The 16,457-nt window shown below is 41.6% G+C and overlaps 1 protein-coding gene across 5 annotated transcripts in view; it reads left to right on the top strand.

The window, feature by feature from the left end:
• The window catches only part of SH3RF1 (SH3 domain containing ring finger 1), a 301,996-nt gene that overhangs the window by 109,741 nt on the left and 175,798 nt on the right, over nucleotides 1–16,457 (top strand). The window lies entirely within an intron of this gene.

Here is a 16,457-nt window from a genome sequence, read left to right as displayed (position 1 = left end):
CTTTGGAATGAAACAAACAAGATGTGCTTTAACTGCAGACTTTCAGATTTAATTTGAGGGTAATTACATCCAAATCAGGTGAACGGTGTAGGAATTACAACAGTTTCTATATGTGCCTCCCACTTTTTAAGGGGCCAAAAGTAATGGGACTATCAACTCAAAAGCTATTTCATGGACAGGTATGGGCTATTCCCTCATTATTTCATTATCAATTAAGCAGGTAAAAGGTCTGGAGTTGATTCTAGGTGTGACATTTGCATTTGGAATCAGTTGCTGTCGACTCTCAATATGAGATCCAAAGAGCTGTCACTATCAGTGAAGCAAGCGATCATTAGGCTGAAAAATCAAAAGAAACCCATCAGAGAGATAGCAAAAACATTAGGTGTGGCCAAATCAACTGTTTGGAATATTCTTAAAAAGAAAGAATGCATCGGAGAGCTCAGCAACACCAAAAGTCTCGGAAGACCACGGAAAACAACTGTGGTGGATGACAGAAGAATTATTTCCCTGGTGAAGAAAACCCCCTTCACAACAGTTGGCCAAATCAAGAACACTCTCCAGGAGGTAGGTGTATATTTGTCAAAGTCAACAATCAAGAGAAGACTTCACAAGAGTGAATATAGAGGGTTCACCACAAGATGTAAACCATTGGTTAGCCACAAAAACAGGAAGACCAGATTAGAGTTTCCCAAACAACATCTAAAAAAGCCATTACAGTTCTGGAATAACATCCTATGGACAGATGAGACAAAGATCAACTTGTACCAGAGTGATGGGAAGAGAAGAGTATGGAGAAGGAAAGGAACTGCTCATGATCCAAAGCATACCACCTCATCAGTGAAGCATGGTGGGGGTAGTGTCAAGGCGTGGGCATGTATGGCTGCCAATGGAACTGGTTCCCTTGTATTTATTGATGATGCGACTGCTGACAAAAGCAGCAGAATGAATTCTGAAGTGTTTCGGGCAATATTATATGCTCATATTCAGTCAAATGCTTCAGAACTCATTGGACGGCGCTTCACAGTGCAGATGGACAATGACCCGAAGCATACTGCAAAAGCAACCAAAGAGTTTTTTAAGGCTAAAAAGTGGAATGTTATGCAATGGCCAAGTCAATCCCCTGATCTGAATCTGATTGAGCATGGCATTTCACTTGATGAAGACAAAACTGAAGGGAAAATGCCTCAAGAACAAGCAGGAACTGAAGACATTTGCAGTAGAGGCCTGGCAGAGCATCACCAGGGATGAAACCCAGCGTCTGGTGATGTCTATGTGTTCCAGACTTCTATGCGTTCCTGCAAAGGATTTGCAACAAAGTATTAAAAAGTGAAAGTTAGATTTAGAATTGTTTAGTTTGTCCCATTACTTTTGGCCCCTTAAAAAGTGGGAGGCACATATAGAAACCCTTGTAATTCCTACACCATTCACCTGATTTGGATGTAATTACCCTCAAATTAAATCTGAAAGTCTGCAGTTAAAGCACATCTTGTTTGTTTCATTTCAAAGCCATTGTGGTGGTGAATAGAGGCCAAAATATGAAAATTATGTCAATGTCCCAATATTTATGCACCTGACTGTATATATATATATATATATATATATATATATATATATATATATATATATATATATATATGGAATTGGTATGAAATACCGCCGGCCGCATGGCGGTTCGATTCCCGTCAGCCCGATAGGAGCAGAGTGCGACGCAGCGGAAGCCCGACAGCGCTGGAAATCCCGATCGTGGATAGGTAAGTATCCACTAACCTAACCTAACCCCCCTAACCCTCCTTAGGGGTGCCTAACCCTAACTTCCCCCCCAAGTGCCTAACCCTAATCCCCCCTGTAAGTGCCTAACCCTAACCACCCCCTTCCCCGCTGCCTAAACCTATGTCCCCCGGGGGGGTGCCTAACCCTTAGCCCCCCCGGGGCTGCCTAATCTTAACCCTCCCTCCCCCTAGCCTAACCCTAACCCTCCCGGAGGGGTGCCTAACCCTAAGTCCCCCCCGGGAGCCCTAAACCTAATCCTCCCCCCCCCCCCCGGCTGTCCGCTCGCGGCATCCGGCATCACTACGATCGTGATGCCGGGCGCCGGTGTCCCGGCGTCGGGGAACTGCGGGCATCTACATCTAGACGCCCGGCATTTCACCCTTGCCAGGATAAGACAGTCGGGAAGCCGGCTGCCGGTATTTAGGCAGTCGGCTTCCCGATTGCCTCCCATATATATATATATATATATATATATACATTATGCTATTATACATCTCCATGGTCTACCTATTCTAAGTTAAATTTATATGCCTGAAGTATGTGTGCAATGTGTCTGACTCAGTAAATACATTTTTTACGTTCTACCAATTTTCTACATTTGCACATTCAGTGCACAAATCCACCCCCACTAATTGTCCTAATTTGCTTAAAAAATCTCCAGGACGTTAGACCTGGGGGACATAAAAAAGCTTTACAGGCCTCACTGTCCCATAAGCCATTATTTTCGGTGGATAGTACAAAATGACACCGATTATCTGTTTTAAGTGGAGGATTTTAAATTAGCAAAATAACCCATGAAAGTGATCTATTTTTACATTCAGGTGCCTTGATCTTGGAAAAGGGGTAGATTCAGTTTTTCATTATTTTTTTTTTTTTTGCCTTTTCCTTTCATGTGAAACATTTATATTCTTTCCACAGGGACGTGGCTCTGACTGTCACACAGTGTGTAGGAAGCAGAAGCATGTAGACGCTCTGCAGAAAATAATATAAAACAAATCCTTGTGGGACAGTCAGCCAGCTAAACAGTGTAGCCATCAGGAATTGCTTCACACAAGCTTTCATAAAAAGACAGATCTCAAAGATCCGTGGGAAAGAGCCGATACAGACTGTACAGCATTCAGATTTAGTTTCCTAGGAATGCGGGGGTATTGGTGTGTTAATTGCACTGAAATGATTGCTGAGATTAGGGAAACCACAATTGACCGAACAGTCCTTTATTTATAAGTACACAGTAGATATATGACATGGACAGTGTTGTCATTTAAAGAGTGCATGACTTGATCATATATAGGGGTATATGTATCAAAGCTTGATGTGAGATAAAATTGTGAGATATATAGCACCAGATTCTAACTTACATTTTGCAGGCTGTGTTTAAGAAATGATAGTTTGGAGCTGATTGGTTGGTGATCTATATTTCACAATTGTATCTCACATCAAGCTTGGATACATATGCCCTATAATGCCAAAAGATCTCTCCAGTCCTGCTTCTCTTATTTCAAATACAAAGATTAATAATGCTTTATAAGTATACTTTTTAAGTATGCTCTCAGGATGGGAATCTCTACAATATACAGTACATGCAACATAAACTTGCTCTCCACAAATTTGCCTTATTTTGGCCGTTGCACACTATAGAATGTGTGTCTTGACCATTTGCGTCCAAACCCCAAGAAAAACGCGATCAGGCTTGTGTGATCCCACCGTCTGTATTCACAAAGTGTTATGCATGCAATTAGTGATAGAGATGAGGATCAATGAAAGATTGCACATTGGTAGCAATGTTTCAAGATTTTCTTTGTAGTAATAAGAAGGAAACAAAGATTAACTTATAAACAAAGATTAACTTAAAAAGCTGTTGTTTGGAATAACAGTTTTGCTACTTGCTATATGTGTGCATGTACATAAAATATTTATGTGCACACACTATATATACACTGTTCTACGGAACGTACAGCTACCATGCATGTGGGATCAAGATTCATTTGAAGTAATAGCTTCACACATCATGGAAGATGCTGACTGCCTCAGGAGTAGTTTCTTTGTTCTATTGCACCCGTAATTTTAACAGCGACTCTGTCATTATAAACTAGGCTGTATTCTGTATATAGAAGGGTGCTCTCTTTTTATACCGTCCTCAATCAACTTGTATTTATTATAACATTTCCACATGTGTGTTTTCCTTTCTAGACAATGTACTTTTAGAAATGATAGTTGTCAGGTCTTGTGTATAGGAAAAGAGGTAATATAAAAACAAGCCAGTTAGAATCGGTCATAGTGTGGATGTTCACGATCCCTTCGTATGAACAATTGAAGTTTTGTATGTTTTTATCTTGCTTTGATTTTCTATTTCCCACAATGTTCTAAGATAGTTCTCTTTCATACAAAATAGTATTTGCAAATCAATTGGGCCCGACGGAAGCTGAAGAAAAGCCTTTAAGGGCAGTCATGGAATAATTCATGAACAATAAGCTACCTTAAGACCACCCATCAGACAGCTGTGTTCTGCAATAGTACAATATGTGTTTGCTTTGTTTCATATGAAAAACACATTTCCACCCTCCTTTGACTCCCCTTCAAAAATAACTTCATATTTACCTTTTTGTAGTGCACTTGTCGTGGTTGTCTCCTTTATTGCAATATGTTTTGTTGAGACTGTTCATCTGGTTTTGGTGTGAGTAGATGATTGATAACTAAATAAAATGTACATATAAAACAAACCACATTCATTTTAAAGGCCTCCATAAGCATGGTTAGCGCATTAGGTTGTGCGGCTGTTTCACAATCCGTCAAGTAATCCACAATTTTTTTACCTGATGATGCGGCCACTGCAGGGTCATTGTATGTCGCTATCTGTGAGAAAAACATTTCCCTTAAAACGTAAAATAGAAAAGTCTGCTATTACCTAGTGCAAGTAAGGGAAAGGTTGTTCTATAGAAATTATTTCTAATAGCTTAGACTGAAAATGGGATATATATTCCAGTCATGCATATGATTCCTAGTATTCTGACAGGTGTATTCTCATGGGAAATTGTGTGTAATAAAATGTATTTATCAAACAGACGTGGACGGACCAGCAAAATAATACTACAGATACAGTATTTTTCATTGGCTGACCATGTAGGGTATATAAATAATGTGCCTTTTATTATTTCAAATTTGTATTATGTTCCTCCCTATAACTTGATTAGATGATGTTCCAGTTGGAATATGCACTTCTGCTTGAAAGGACTTTCTAAAAATCCAGAGCAAGTCTTTTGTGAAGCATTTAAGTGACAAAAAGCAGCGATACTTGACGAGAGCACGAGTGTATCTCGTAGAATAATCAGATGGTAAGCTTGTGGACAAGGCCTCTTGCAATTTGGTAAAACCTAGTCTTGTTTTATTACAATCAGACAGTGCGTGTTCCCAATTTCAAAACCCTGTGGAGTATGCCAGTGCTATAGAATTAATTGTTATTAATAACTGGATATTGGTTCAGATCACAGAATAGCTTTTATTGTGGTACAAAGCTCTGTGTGCACAGTGGAGAGTCACTTGTCCTGACCAGTGTTATAGTGCCTTGGGTTCAGCTCACTACATGGTAAAGGTGTCAAAGAATGTGCCCTTATGCTCCATGGAAGGTTTCTATCCTCTATGAGTTCGCTTTAGGACACGTGCATTACAGTGGGGGATGTAGTCATTAGGTCGACACTACAATGTCAACAGTTATGATGTCAACATTGATAAAATGTCAACAGGCACAACTTGTAAAATGTTGACATTACATTATCAGAATATTGACGGGTTAGTGTTAGGCGGTGGTAGTGGGGTAGGTGTAGGGATTAGGGTTCCAGAAGAATACTTACGAGAACGCTGGAAGATAACAGGTCTGACCTGGAAAAGTGACAGTCACATGACCTCCAGGACCCGGAAGCCGAGCTGGAGCTGTTGCAGCCGTCAGGAGCAGTTAAGTCACCGCTGGGCCGCCAGGGACGATATGTTGACATTTCATCAGTGTCAACCTATTATTTCCATGTCGAAGATATGAATATGACCACATCATGCCACGCCCGTTACAGTTTGACTGGTACACCGCCCCCTGGTACACCACTCTCTCTATTCACACAAAGTGTGTCTTGGTCTGCTAAAACCACATGTGACCTGGCTGGACCATTCCCATTTCTCCACCATAGTGATCATCAATAATTGGCACTGTTGGTATGTTTGATAGTGGCTTTATGGGCTATCACATCTCTATTAAGGCCCTTGCTGTCATAACATGTTTCACTATTGGAATTATCTCTATTTTCAAAAGTACCCGGAGTTACCTTTCTATAGATGTTTTTGTGTTTGTACAGATACAAATGAAGAGGCTTTGGGGTCTATTACTAAGCCTTGAAGGGAGATAAAGTGAACAGAGATAAAGTACCAGCCAATCAGCTCCTAACTGCCATGTCACAGGCTGTGTTTGCAAAATGACAGTAAGGAGCTGTTTGGCTGGTACTTTAACTATGTGCCCTTTATCTCCATCCAAGGCTTAGTAAATAGACCACTTTTGTCACTGAGGGGTGAGTGTTTTTGTGTTTTTGCACCATCATATTGAGGGTTAAGCAAAGGGTTAAAATGTTTATTTGCTTCTAAGAACTGAAAAGCTGTGGGTAAGGCAGGAGACTAATTAAAGGTTCACATATTTAAACTGCAAGATAAACATCCCATGCAGTGTGAATGACATCTAGGGAGGTGTCTGAGGAACTTGCTTATAATGCACAAAACTCTTGTGACAAGAATTTCCATCATGTTTATCTCCTCCTGGTGGAATTTTTGTACAGATCAGTGATCAGAGGAGCAGAATAATAACTTTCATAATAAATTAATTCTTATCTGTACTATTGGAAGATGCATTTTAGGAGACCTCTGTCTTGAATGTCCCCCCTCCTCTACCATGTTTTCTGTACTCAAAGCCAGAGAAGGGAATCCCACTGCTACTATGGGCAAGGTTTGCATTATACAGGATTCTCTTCATGTACATTTCACAAAGCAGATGGGACAATTGCACTTGTCTTTTAGATTGTAAAATCATTTGGGAATAGTCCATATCATCCTGTGTAAATGAGTCATTCTTTTGATGAATGCCTAATACAGCAATAGCAATGAAAATGGTACCCCTCCAGGAAGCAAATTCTGCAGACTATTACGCAAGTCCACACCATTCTTCTGCATCAGGATTTATTTAAAACTTTTTAAGAAATGATGGGTGGTATGGATCATGTGTGCATACTGATGTATGTCATTCATTTGATATGTCATAAAGTAGGGAAGAAAATGAGCTGGCAGCACACACTGGGACTGATTGTGAGTTGAACGCAGGTCCGAATGTGGCCACCTTCTGAATGCAAATGGTTTGTAAATGGAATGCTGAAGTAGCCATGTGCACATTCTAATGCGAATGTGGTATGGGTACAGGATCCCGGCAGTCAGGGTGCCGGCAGTCACAATACTGACAGCGGCATCCTGACAGTCAGAATCCCGACCCAACTAAATAAGTATACTAACACTAACCCCAAACCCCCTCATCCCCTGCAGCCTAACCCTAACCATCCCCTCCGCAGCCTAACCCTAACCCTCCCCCTAGTGTCTTAACCTATCCCCAATACTTACCGTATGGATGCTGGTGGTCAGGATACTTCCGCTGGGATTCCAACTTCTGTCGGGATCCCGGTGCCGATATTTTGAGCAACAGCATCCCGGCCGCCTGGATGCCGACTAGATCCTGCATATGGATTGCACCCACCTCACTTTTTTCGTAAGCGTCATTATCATAAGCACTTACAACTGCCCCATGCTATGTGCAGGAGATCCCTATGAATTTGGCATCCATAATGCATAAAGTGAATAAATCAATCAATTGCCCCAATTCTGTATTTTGATGATGATTTTGTAAAAAATTTGGCAATAATCCAAGAATTTCCAACATGTTGGATTTTGCCGATCATCGGGGGAATCTGGGCAAATTGTTTGGGCTACTACACTCTGGCTACACTCCCAAGAAACAATCATCGGGGAATCTGGGCAATTGGTGTATGGGCTACCACACTCTGGTTACACTCCCACGACACAATCATCGGGGAATATGGGCAATTGGTGTATGTGCTACCACACTCTGGCTACACTCCCACAATGCAATCATCAGGGAATCTGGGCAATTGGTGTATGGGCTACCACACTCCCACGACACAATCATCGGGGAATCTGGGCAATTGGTGTATGTGCTACCACATTCTGGCTATACTCCCACGACACAATCATCGGGGAATCTGGGCAATTGGTGTATGTGCTACCACACTCTGGCTACACTCCCACGACACAATCATCGGGGAATCTGGGCAATTGGTGTATGTGCTACCACATTCTGGCTACACTCCCACGACACAATCATCGGGGGAACTGGGCAATTGGTGTATGGGCTACCACACTCTGGCTACACTCCCACGACACAATCATTGGGGGAACTGGGCAATTGGTGTATGGGCTACCACATTCTGGCTACACTCCCACGGCACAATCATTGCGGGAATCTGGGCAATTGGTGTATGGGCTACCACATTCTGGCTACACTCCCACGGCACAATCATTGGGGGAATCTGGGCAATTGGTGTATGGGCTACCACATTCTGGCTACACTCCCACGACACAATCATTGGGGAATCTGGGCAATTGGTGTATGGGCTACCACATTCTGGCTACACTCCGACGACACCACCCGACACACCCACGAGATGTTAACATTGTTGCTGCCCAGAATCACTTATAGTGGCTGCCTAGGAACGACTGGGTGACATACCACTCTGAATAGTGCATACAAAAAAAAAGATGCATATGCACCCAGTGACATATTTGCAGTATGTGAAAAAGTACTATATGCAGAAACATTTAGGCCCTCATTCAGAGCCGTACGCTCTGAGCAGGGCGCACGCTCTGAATGAGGGCCGGCCTCCATGAAAATGGAGCGTCCTCCTGGACGCTCGTATAGCTGTGGGTCACCACCCACAGGCTATACGAGCGTGCATTTTGATGGCCGCGATGGTCGAGACCATCGCGACCATCGAAATTGCGAGCCGGAGCCTGCGGTTGAGGTTTTCAACCGCAAGCTCCGGAGTGATTTTGGCTCTATCAGAGCCAAAATCACTCCCACTGACATCACTAGTGATGTCAGTGGGCCGGCTTTTGACGGGAGGCGTTCCCGTGGGAACGCCCCCGTCAGGGAGGCACGCCCCCGGCACGCCTACCAAAGGGGGCGTGCTGTCAATCAACATTGACAGCACGCCCCCTTTGATCGGACACAACGAGCGAAGGACTTTCCTTCGCTCGTCGCGTCTGGCGCATGCGCACGACGGAGCTCCCTCCGTCGTGCACATGCTCAGTCCAGAACATCGACCCACTTGCGAGCGGACAGCCGCTCGCGAGTGGGTCTGAATCAGGCCCTTAGTCTTTCATCCAACTTCGGGCCCAATCGGGCCCAAAAATAAATGCTTAAAAATGTTATATCAAACTTACCCATATTGACCAATGTCTGTTTTCAGCCACCATGGGAGACTTTTATCAGGAGCAGCTGTATGTATGTCACAGGGGCAGTATCTATAGCATAATGGGCCTGAGTCAGAAGCCAGACTTACTACCTTATGCTAATATGAGACTCCGTACTGCTAATGTGAGAGTTTCCATACCAGATGCGGCTCCAACCTTTTCCTGGCCGACTCCTGTTATCTTCGGCTCCTGTCAGGTGCATTGTGCATGTGCAATGCATCTGGCAGGGTCTACGGCCGGCGCTTGAGCAGAAGCAACGACTTCTAGGTATTACATTGGCTACAGCCCCGAGAAGCCGGATAGGGATCATGGCAAGGCAGGACAGTGACTTCTAATAGGAATCCGGTGCCATTGAACACTCGCTGGTGGATTTTACTGAGAGGGGGCAGTAGCCCCTAGTTAAATCCACCACTTATCCATACAGATTCAAGTGGGAAGCCTGTGCGGCTAATGTTTTGCCACTCACAGCCACAACTGTGGGCATTAGTATCGGCACTGGCATTTTTGGGGGATTTTGCTAATCTATTATTTTTAGATTGGTTTTGTGTGTGTTTGCATTTAATTCTAAGGTTAAGATTATGGTTAGCGTTAGTCTTTTTTTTTTAATGGGAAATGCCTTCAGAATGTAACAAACTTACAAAAATGTTGCCCTGTAAGTTTTCATCCGCTTACCTCAGCAGTCTGTTACTGAGTTCCTCTGTAAGTTGTCATATCATATTCTAATATAAAGTGGCATTTCATGTTCTAGCGACATATATCATGTTGCTGAAATGTGCAATGGAAGGGCTGTGATTTGGACAGTGGCCTGCGGTGTTTTGAGTAGAAGTTGGATATTATTGCTTCCAGCTGTGGTAGACAGACATCGGAGAGGAGGAATTCTAGAGTTCCCTGAGCAAATAGCTAGAGAAAAGGTGATTTATAATGCATGAAAGTCAACCAGGAATTTCACCTGCCGAACCTTAGCTGTTAATCAGTCACTGGATAAATATTCACTGTCTCTTAATGAGAAAATGTGTTTACTGGTTTACTGAACACACATAATGTTTAACTTGGGAGTTAAACTTCCAGACGTGTTTAGTTTCAAGAGAGCAAACAGAGAAGATGTTTCATTTGTATGTTATATCAAACTCCTTTCATCATTGCCAATTTATATAGCAACAGAATACTACATAGTGCTCTATAATGCAGAACAAACAGGGAAAACGATTGGCTACTACTGTAGGAAACACATAAATAGGTGAGGTTGGTGTAGTAGGTATTACCACCGGCCACATGGCCGGCGGTTCAAATCCCGACATCGGAAGGCCGGCAAAGGTGAAGATCCAGAACGCTAAATAAGGTAAGTATCGCTAACCTAATTCCCTACTCTAACCCTCCCTTAGGGTTGCCTAACCCTAACCTCCCCCCCCAAGTGCCTAAACCTAACCCCCCCTTTCCCGCAGCTTAAACCGAAGTCTCCTGGGGGGGGTGCCTAACCCTAACCCCCCCTTTCCCTAGCCTAAACCTAACCCTAATTCCCCCCGGGAGTCCTAAAACCTAACTCTCCCTCCCCCGCGGCTGTCCGTGCCCGGTGCGTTACCTTCGTTCGGGTTTCCTGCGTAGGTCTAATGACAGGCGTTGAGTTTTCGACGCCTGTCTTTAGTACCTTGCCGGGATATGATCTGAAATTGGTGACATATTGAAACTAGAACCACAGGATCCTGACATATACAAAGGTCTTGTTACTTCTAGTTAGTTACGTTTATTTGTTTGACAAAATAATAAAAATCCAGGTCATGCAGCAACATTAATTGGATCCATAATTTTATTATAGTTTCTTTATAATTTCATTTTATGATGGAGTATATGTAATATACTCGTATGTTTACAAGTTTTGGGAATGCATGCCTATAAATTAAACTGCCTACAGCTCAATAGCAAACACCATGGAAAATGCACAATACATATTGCTTTCATTAGCAGGGAGCTAGGGGTTATTCAAAGAACCGTAACTAATTGATGAAAACATTTTATTGCAATTACTCACAAAGACTGGAGAGACATGTTACAAATTATAATTTTTTCTTTTGAATTTAATTCTCCTTAAAAAAAATATTATTATTTTTGTTTAGATTTTTGGTTACTTTTTAATGTGCAGAGAGTATAATTCTATACGCAGTAATAAATAATGGAGGGATTCTGCAGCTCTTTGTGGTTTTCATGCACCAATAACTATTATTGACTAAACTTTGTGAATGTAAAGCATCCTGACACTACAATTCAAAAAAAAAAAAAGTTTATTCTGGAGGTGTTAAAGGGAGAAGAGACATGGAAGTTTAAAGGTTTGTGGTTAACATTCAACAATCCAAGGAGAGAGTTGTTCTTGCTCTCTTCGACATTAGAGATGAGTTAATAATCCTCTTTTGAATTAAGATATAGTTTACATATTCTCTCATCTTAATGTATAGTCCTGTGTCATAATAAATAAGTTCCATGATAAGGTTATCAAATGATGAGTAATCTTGAATTCTTGTGATTGTTAAGTAGATATAATAAAAAATAGATCTAGATATGGTATATAAACAAGACAAAATAAATAAAGATTTAACCATTGAGATCTGAATATAGTGTTGGGGTTTGGACCTGGGTTTGTTTGAATGGTGATGCTGGAGCTCAGTGCGTTGAGCCACAGAGCCAGCACTTGAAAGTGAATTGTTGTAGCTGTGATCTATGCTTTAAATGACTGGGTTATCTAGTTGAAATTTAGTTACATTTAACTCAGTTATGAGATTCCAACTACGGATTAAGTGAAATAAATCTAAATCTAAGGGATAAAAAGATTGAACAAATGGGGTTCGAACTTGGACGCATACAGTATATGTGTTGTTGCTGATGTTCTATGTGTTGAGCCACAGCAAAGATGCAGGAAAAAGGATAGGTTTATCCATTCCTTCTGTTTTAAACAGATATGCCGATTCTGCCTAATTACAATACTCTTAGAGGATGCCATTAGCAATGTTTATGATGTGTTTTGTAACATATTTTTAGTATATTTTCTAGTCATATATATTGCATATTGAATGCTTATTTGTATTCTATATATGATGTACCTTTTTAATGATTGTTCTTATGCCATTGTTCAGAGACACATGTGTTCTGATTGCTGTATGTTATGTTACTTAACTGGATTGTCCACAAATGTGTCTGGACAAGTCCAGGATATAAAGAGGTCCATTGACAGATCATACACACTTACCCTCTGAGGAAACCGTCACTTTAACAAGACGGAGAAACGCGTCAGTTTGTTTATCTAAAGGACCTATCTTTTATTTACGGAAGGCTCATCCAGCTGGCAGCGGTTATAATTCACGGAGAGTTGCGGTACGACAGAGCAGGGCCAAACAACATCAAGAGCAGACCGCTCTCTTTATGACAAGCCTGCCGCCCTCAATGTAGAGCCACACGGAACCTTACCACCATTGGGATACATCTCCCATGGACCATGAGTCACAGAAACTGTTAGCGGTGACTCTGTACGGAGTGACAGCGGTGATGATACTTGCCGAGATAACCCATATCTGGGACGCTGAATTCATTATCCTGGCTCCGGTTACGCCAGCATGTGGTAACAAAATCTTTTAAAGTGTGTGCTCATTACCATTCAGATACTGTGCAGCTACTCTTCTCCCTTATAAGGGACTTCATTTTGAGAAACGCATTATCTCTCACTCTATGTGCAATAAATTGTACGTTTTTAATACATATTTTTATGATGATCTTGTGTGTTCTGGTTAAAATGCGCACCCATTGTGCTTAATTGTTTGCACATATTATATATCTATTTCCATCTGAAGCAATCCAGATTTGCTTATTGGGGATAAGGATATTGACTTTGAACCTCTAAATACCCCTGCCTATACCTTCTGATATCCTGCCTATAAACCTCTAAGGATGATGTTATTTTGCGTATGCAGTCATCCAGTAAATAAAGACTCCAGACCTAGAACCTGTGGTTCCAAAGCACAAAGTATTATTCAAGTAAAAGTACAGTCAGTTACACGCTGTGATCCTCAATTAATCTTAGCGCAAATAAATTATACAGACCCCAGTAGAGTTATACATACGCAGCGCTCTGGACCAGATGTAGGCATCAGCAAGAAACTCCTCGTCATTCAGCATTCAGCACGAAGACTAGAAACCCAGGGTCAGAGCACACATATTTATACCCCCCAGAAATAGACAACACAATAGAGAAGTTTGTTGCTAATACCATTGGTCCTAAAGCAGAGGGCATATGTTACAAGGCATATAACAGGTTGGTTCAAATAGACACAGTCCAGCCTCTAACAACTGGTGGTCTCTGGTTTCCCACCTCATGCAAATCCTAACAGTTGGTCATATAATGTACATTTTGTTGCTTGAAGTCTCTGCGGTCCATAAGTTGAGAATGCATGTTGCGATCTCTACATCGATGTTACCGGAATACTGTTGAGAGAGTACGCATCAGTACAATACCAAACATGGCTTATTTATCACGTATAAAACCTTAGTTACAAAATAATCTTTATTTCATAGCAATTATAGTAAATGTGCATACTTGAATCTTATACCTTAAAGCTTATGGAACCTTGTATGTGGATATGTAATGTGTGAGTATGTGGGGTTTAATGTAAAGACGCTAGTTAACTTGGGGCAGATGCGTGTGCATGAAGCTAATATTCCGCGTTTTCATACAGGATCTTATGCATTCGCTAATATGCGACTAGTTAACTGCGCAATTGCGTGTATTAACGTGCGTATGAGAAATGGTGTAAGATGCAATCGCATGATGCTAATAGTAATATCGCCACATGTACTAAAGTGTGAGTTTATCTAAAATGGCGCTTGGGCGGCCATTCGCAAAATGGCATCTTGCGATTTCATTTCCAAGATGGCGTCTTGCGGCTAGTCACAAGATGGCGTCGCTGCGATTCAGTTTTAAACTGATCTTGTCTCAGCCAATAATCCAGCTTCGACAGTCCACCCTTTGATAGCGAACAACATGCTATCACAATCTGATTTTAAAATATCTTTAGGCTTACATTTATATACTATTTAGTGTTATTATGGGATGGCACAAGGTGGTTGTTAATCCATCCGTAATGTGTCTCTGAGTGGGGACATAAAACTACTATTATACGCACACCGCGGATCTTGGAAGATCATGTGAAAGGTGTGGGGATACACCAGTCCTATAAAGGCATTCTTGAAGGGGAAATTTGAGACTTTACATTATCTGAGGTGTTTTAAAATAACATTTCAATAATACATTCTATGCATGTCTAAATATAATACATTAAATGATAGTATTTCCTAGTTCAGGGTTGAAATGCAGTTCTGTATTTACCTCAGTATTCATACTGACCACCATCATAATTTCGTTCTTTCGTTTTACTCTATTTTTACATTTTCCACACTTCAACACAATAGGAACACACCGGACACATATGCCAATTATTATGATGACAATCAGTATAAGGATTGAGAATTTGCCTTTGCTGGCGATCACTTCCTGGACCCATTCCCCTAGACCTGAGAACCATTTCACTGGGTTCAGCCATGAAACCCATCCTTCTATCTTCTCCCCTACTTCAGCCACTGAAGCATTATGGTTCTTACGAAATTCCCATTTTAGCTGCAGAATTTCATCCATCTTTCGGTCTATCACCTCCTTGGGTTCGCTGGTATCATTGGTGACATAGGTGCAACATTTTACTCCAAATTGGTTTGCCAAAGTTACTCAGTACCCTCCAGTAACAGCAGTTAAATAATTTAACACTAGCCTGTGTTGCACCAGTTCTTTCTTGTACGCTTGTAATTCTCTCCCTGTATACCTGAATGTGTCATAGTACATCTCGGTGATATTATCTATCAATTTAGCAAGTTCCTGAATATATCTAAAATTTTATGTACCCCGAGCGATCCTGGTGGGGTCCAATGCGACCAGAACTTGAAAGCCAGTTGTCTCACTAATTAACTGAGTGGCTTTGTGCATGTCACCAGGTATCATATTTCGTTTGCCTCTGTGTTCATATTGTGTGTGAAGATTTGGTGACAGTGTGTTTTTATGGATACCAAGCATTTCAACATGTGTGAGGGTTATAACTTCTGGGACTACTCTTCCCAGGTAACACAAACCTTCGGAACTCGGGGAGAGACACTTATACGCTTTTCTTCCACATATAAAATATACATTATCAGGGAGAACATAAGGAATGGTATGCATCATTATCATTAAGCACATTTCCCTTGTAAACAATCCTATTTCTGGGTCTTCCATTTGGTATATGCAAGTCTCTGGCTGTATTATTTTAGCACAATAACCATCTGGCACCTTAACAATAATTTCTTTGGTGGAACTCAATGCATACCGGTACCTAAAATGTCTCCCACTAGAATTAATTGAGCTTAACAGATCATGGTTTATGGACACATTATCAGCTCTTTGTGAGAAGGTCATCGTCTGATTATTCCCTGTCACTTCCCAACTCCCAGGTTTATTGGGGTTGGTTATGTTTAAACACAAAAGTGATCTATCTACTTGGAATTGATAGAGTTTGAAATGAGGTGGTTTGGATGAGAGGAATTTTCCATCCAATGTTTTCCCTTTTTCTAATTCTAAAATTTCCGTGATATTCAGCGGAAATGGCACCAACCCTACATTATGCTGTCCCTGTGGCACATGTGAACACACCCAGCAATCAGTTTGATTTAACACTTTGCATACCATGCTATGATAATCCTCTAAAGGATACCCACCCCAGTATGGGTTATATTGAGGTTGGGTACAGTTCTCATCAACTAGGAACCCACAAAGCTCACAAATAATACAGGAATCTTCAGACGATAAACCTCCACACCGTCCCCGAGTATCCGGAATAATAGCTCTCTTAACAATAACAGTACTAAGATTGGTCAGACACTCCCCTGATTGGCATTGCACTCCTTCTGACTCCACTCCATCAGCACTGCCATCAACTCCCCTCTCCACAATCGGTCCCCCTTCACAGAAACCGGACATTCCCGAAACCATCCAGGATGTTGAACACTCTAAAAGAGAACATGAAAATGAACACAGCAGGCCCGTCCATTGCCACAACAAG

The sequence above is a fragment of the Taudactylus pleione genome, unplaced genomic scaffold (genome assembly GCF_031769625.1).
Source record: "Taudactylus pleione unplaced genomic scaffold, aTauple2 ptg000021l, whole genome shotgun sequence".
NCBI lineage: Eukaryota > Metazoa > Chordata > Amphibia > Anura > Myobatrachidae > Taudactylus > Taudactylus pleione.
Note: the sequence above shows the minus strand (reverse complement) of the source record. Positions and strands in the feature narration are given on the sequence as shown.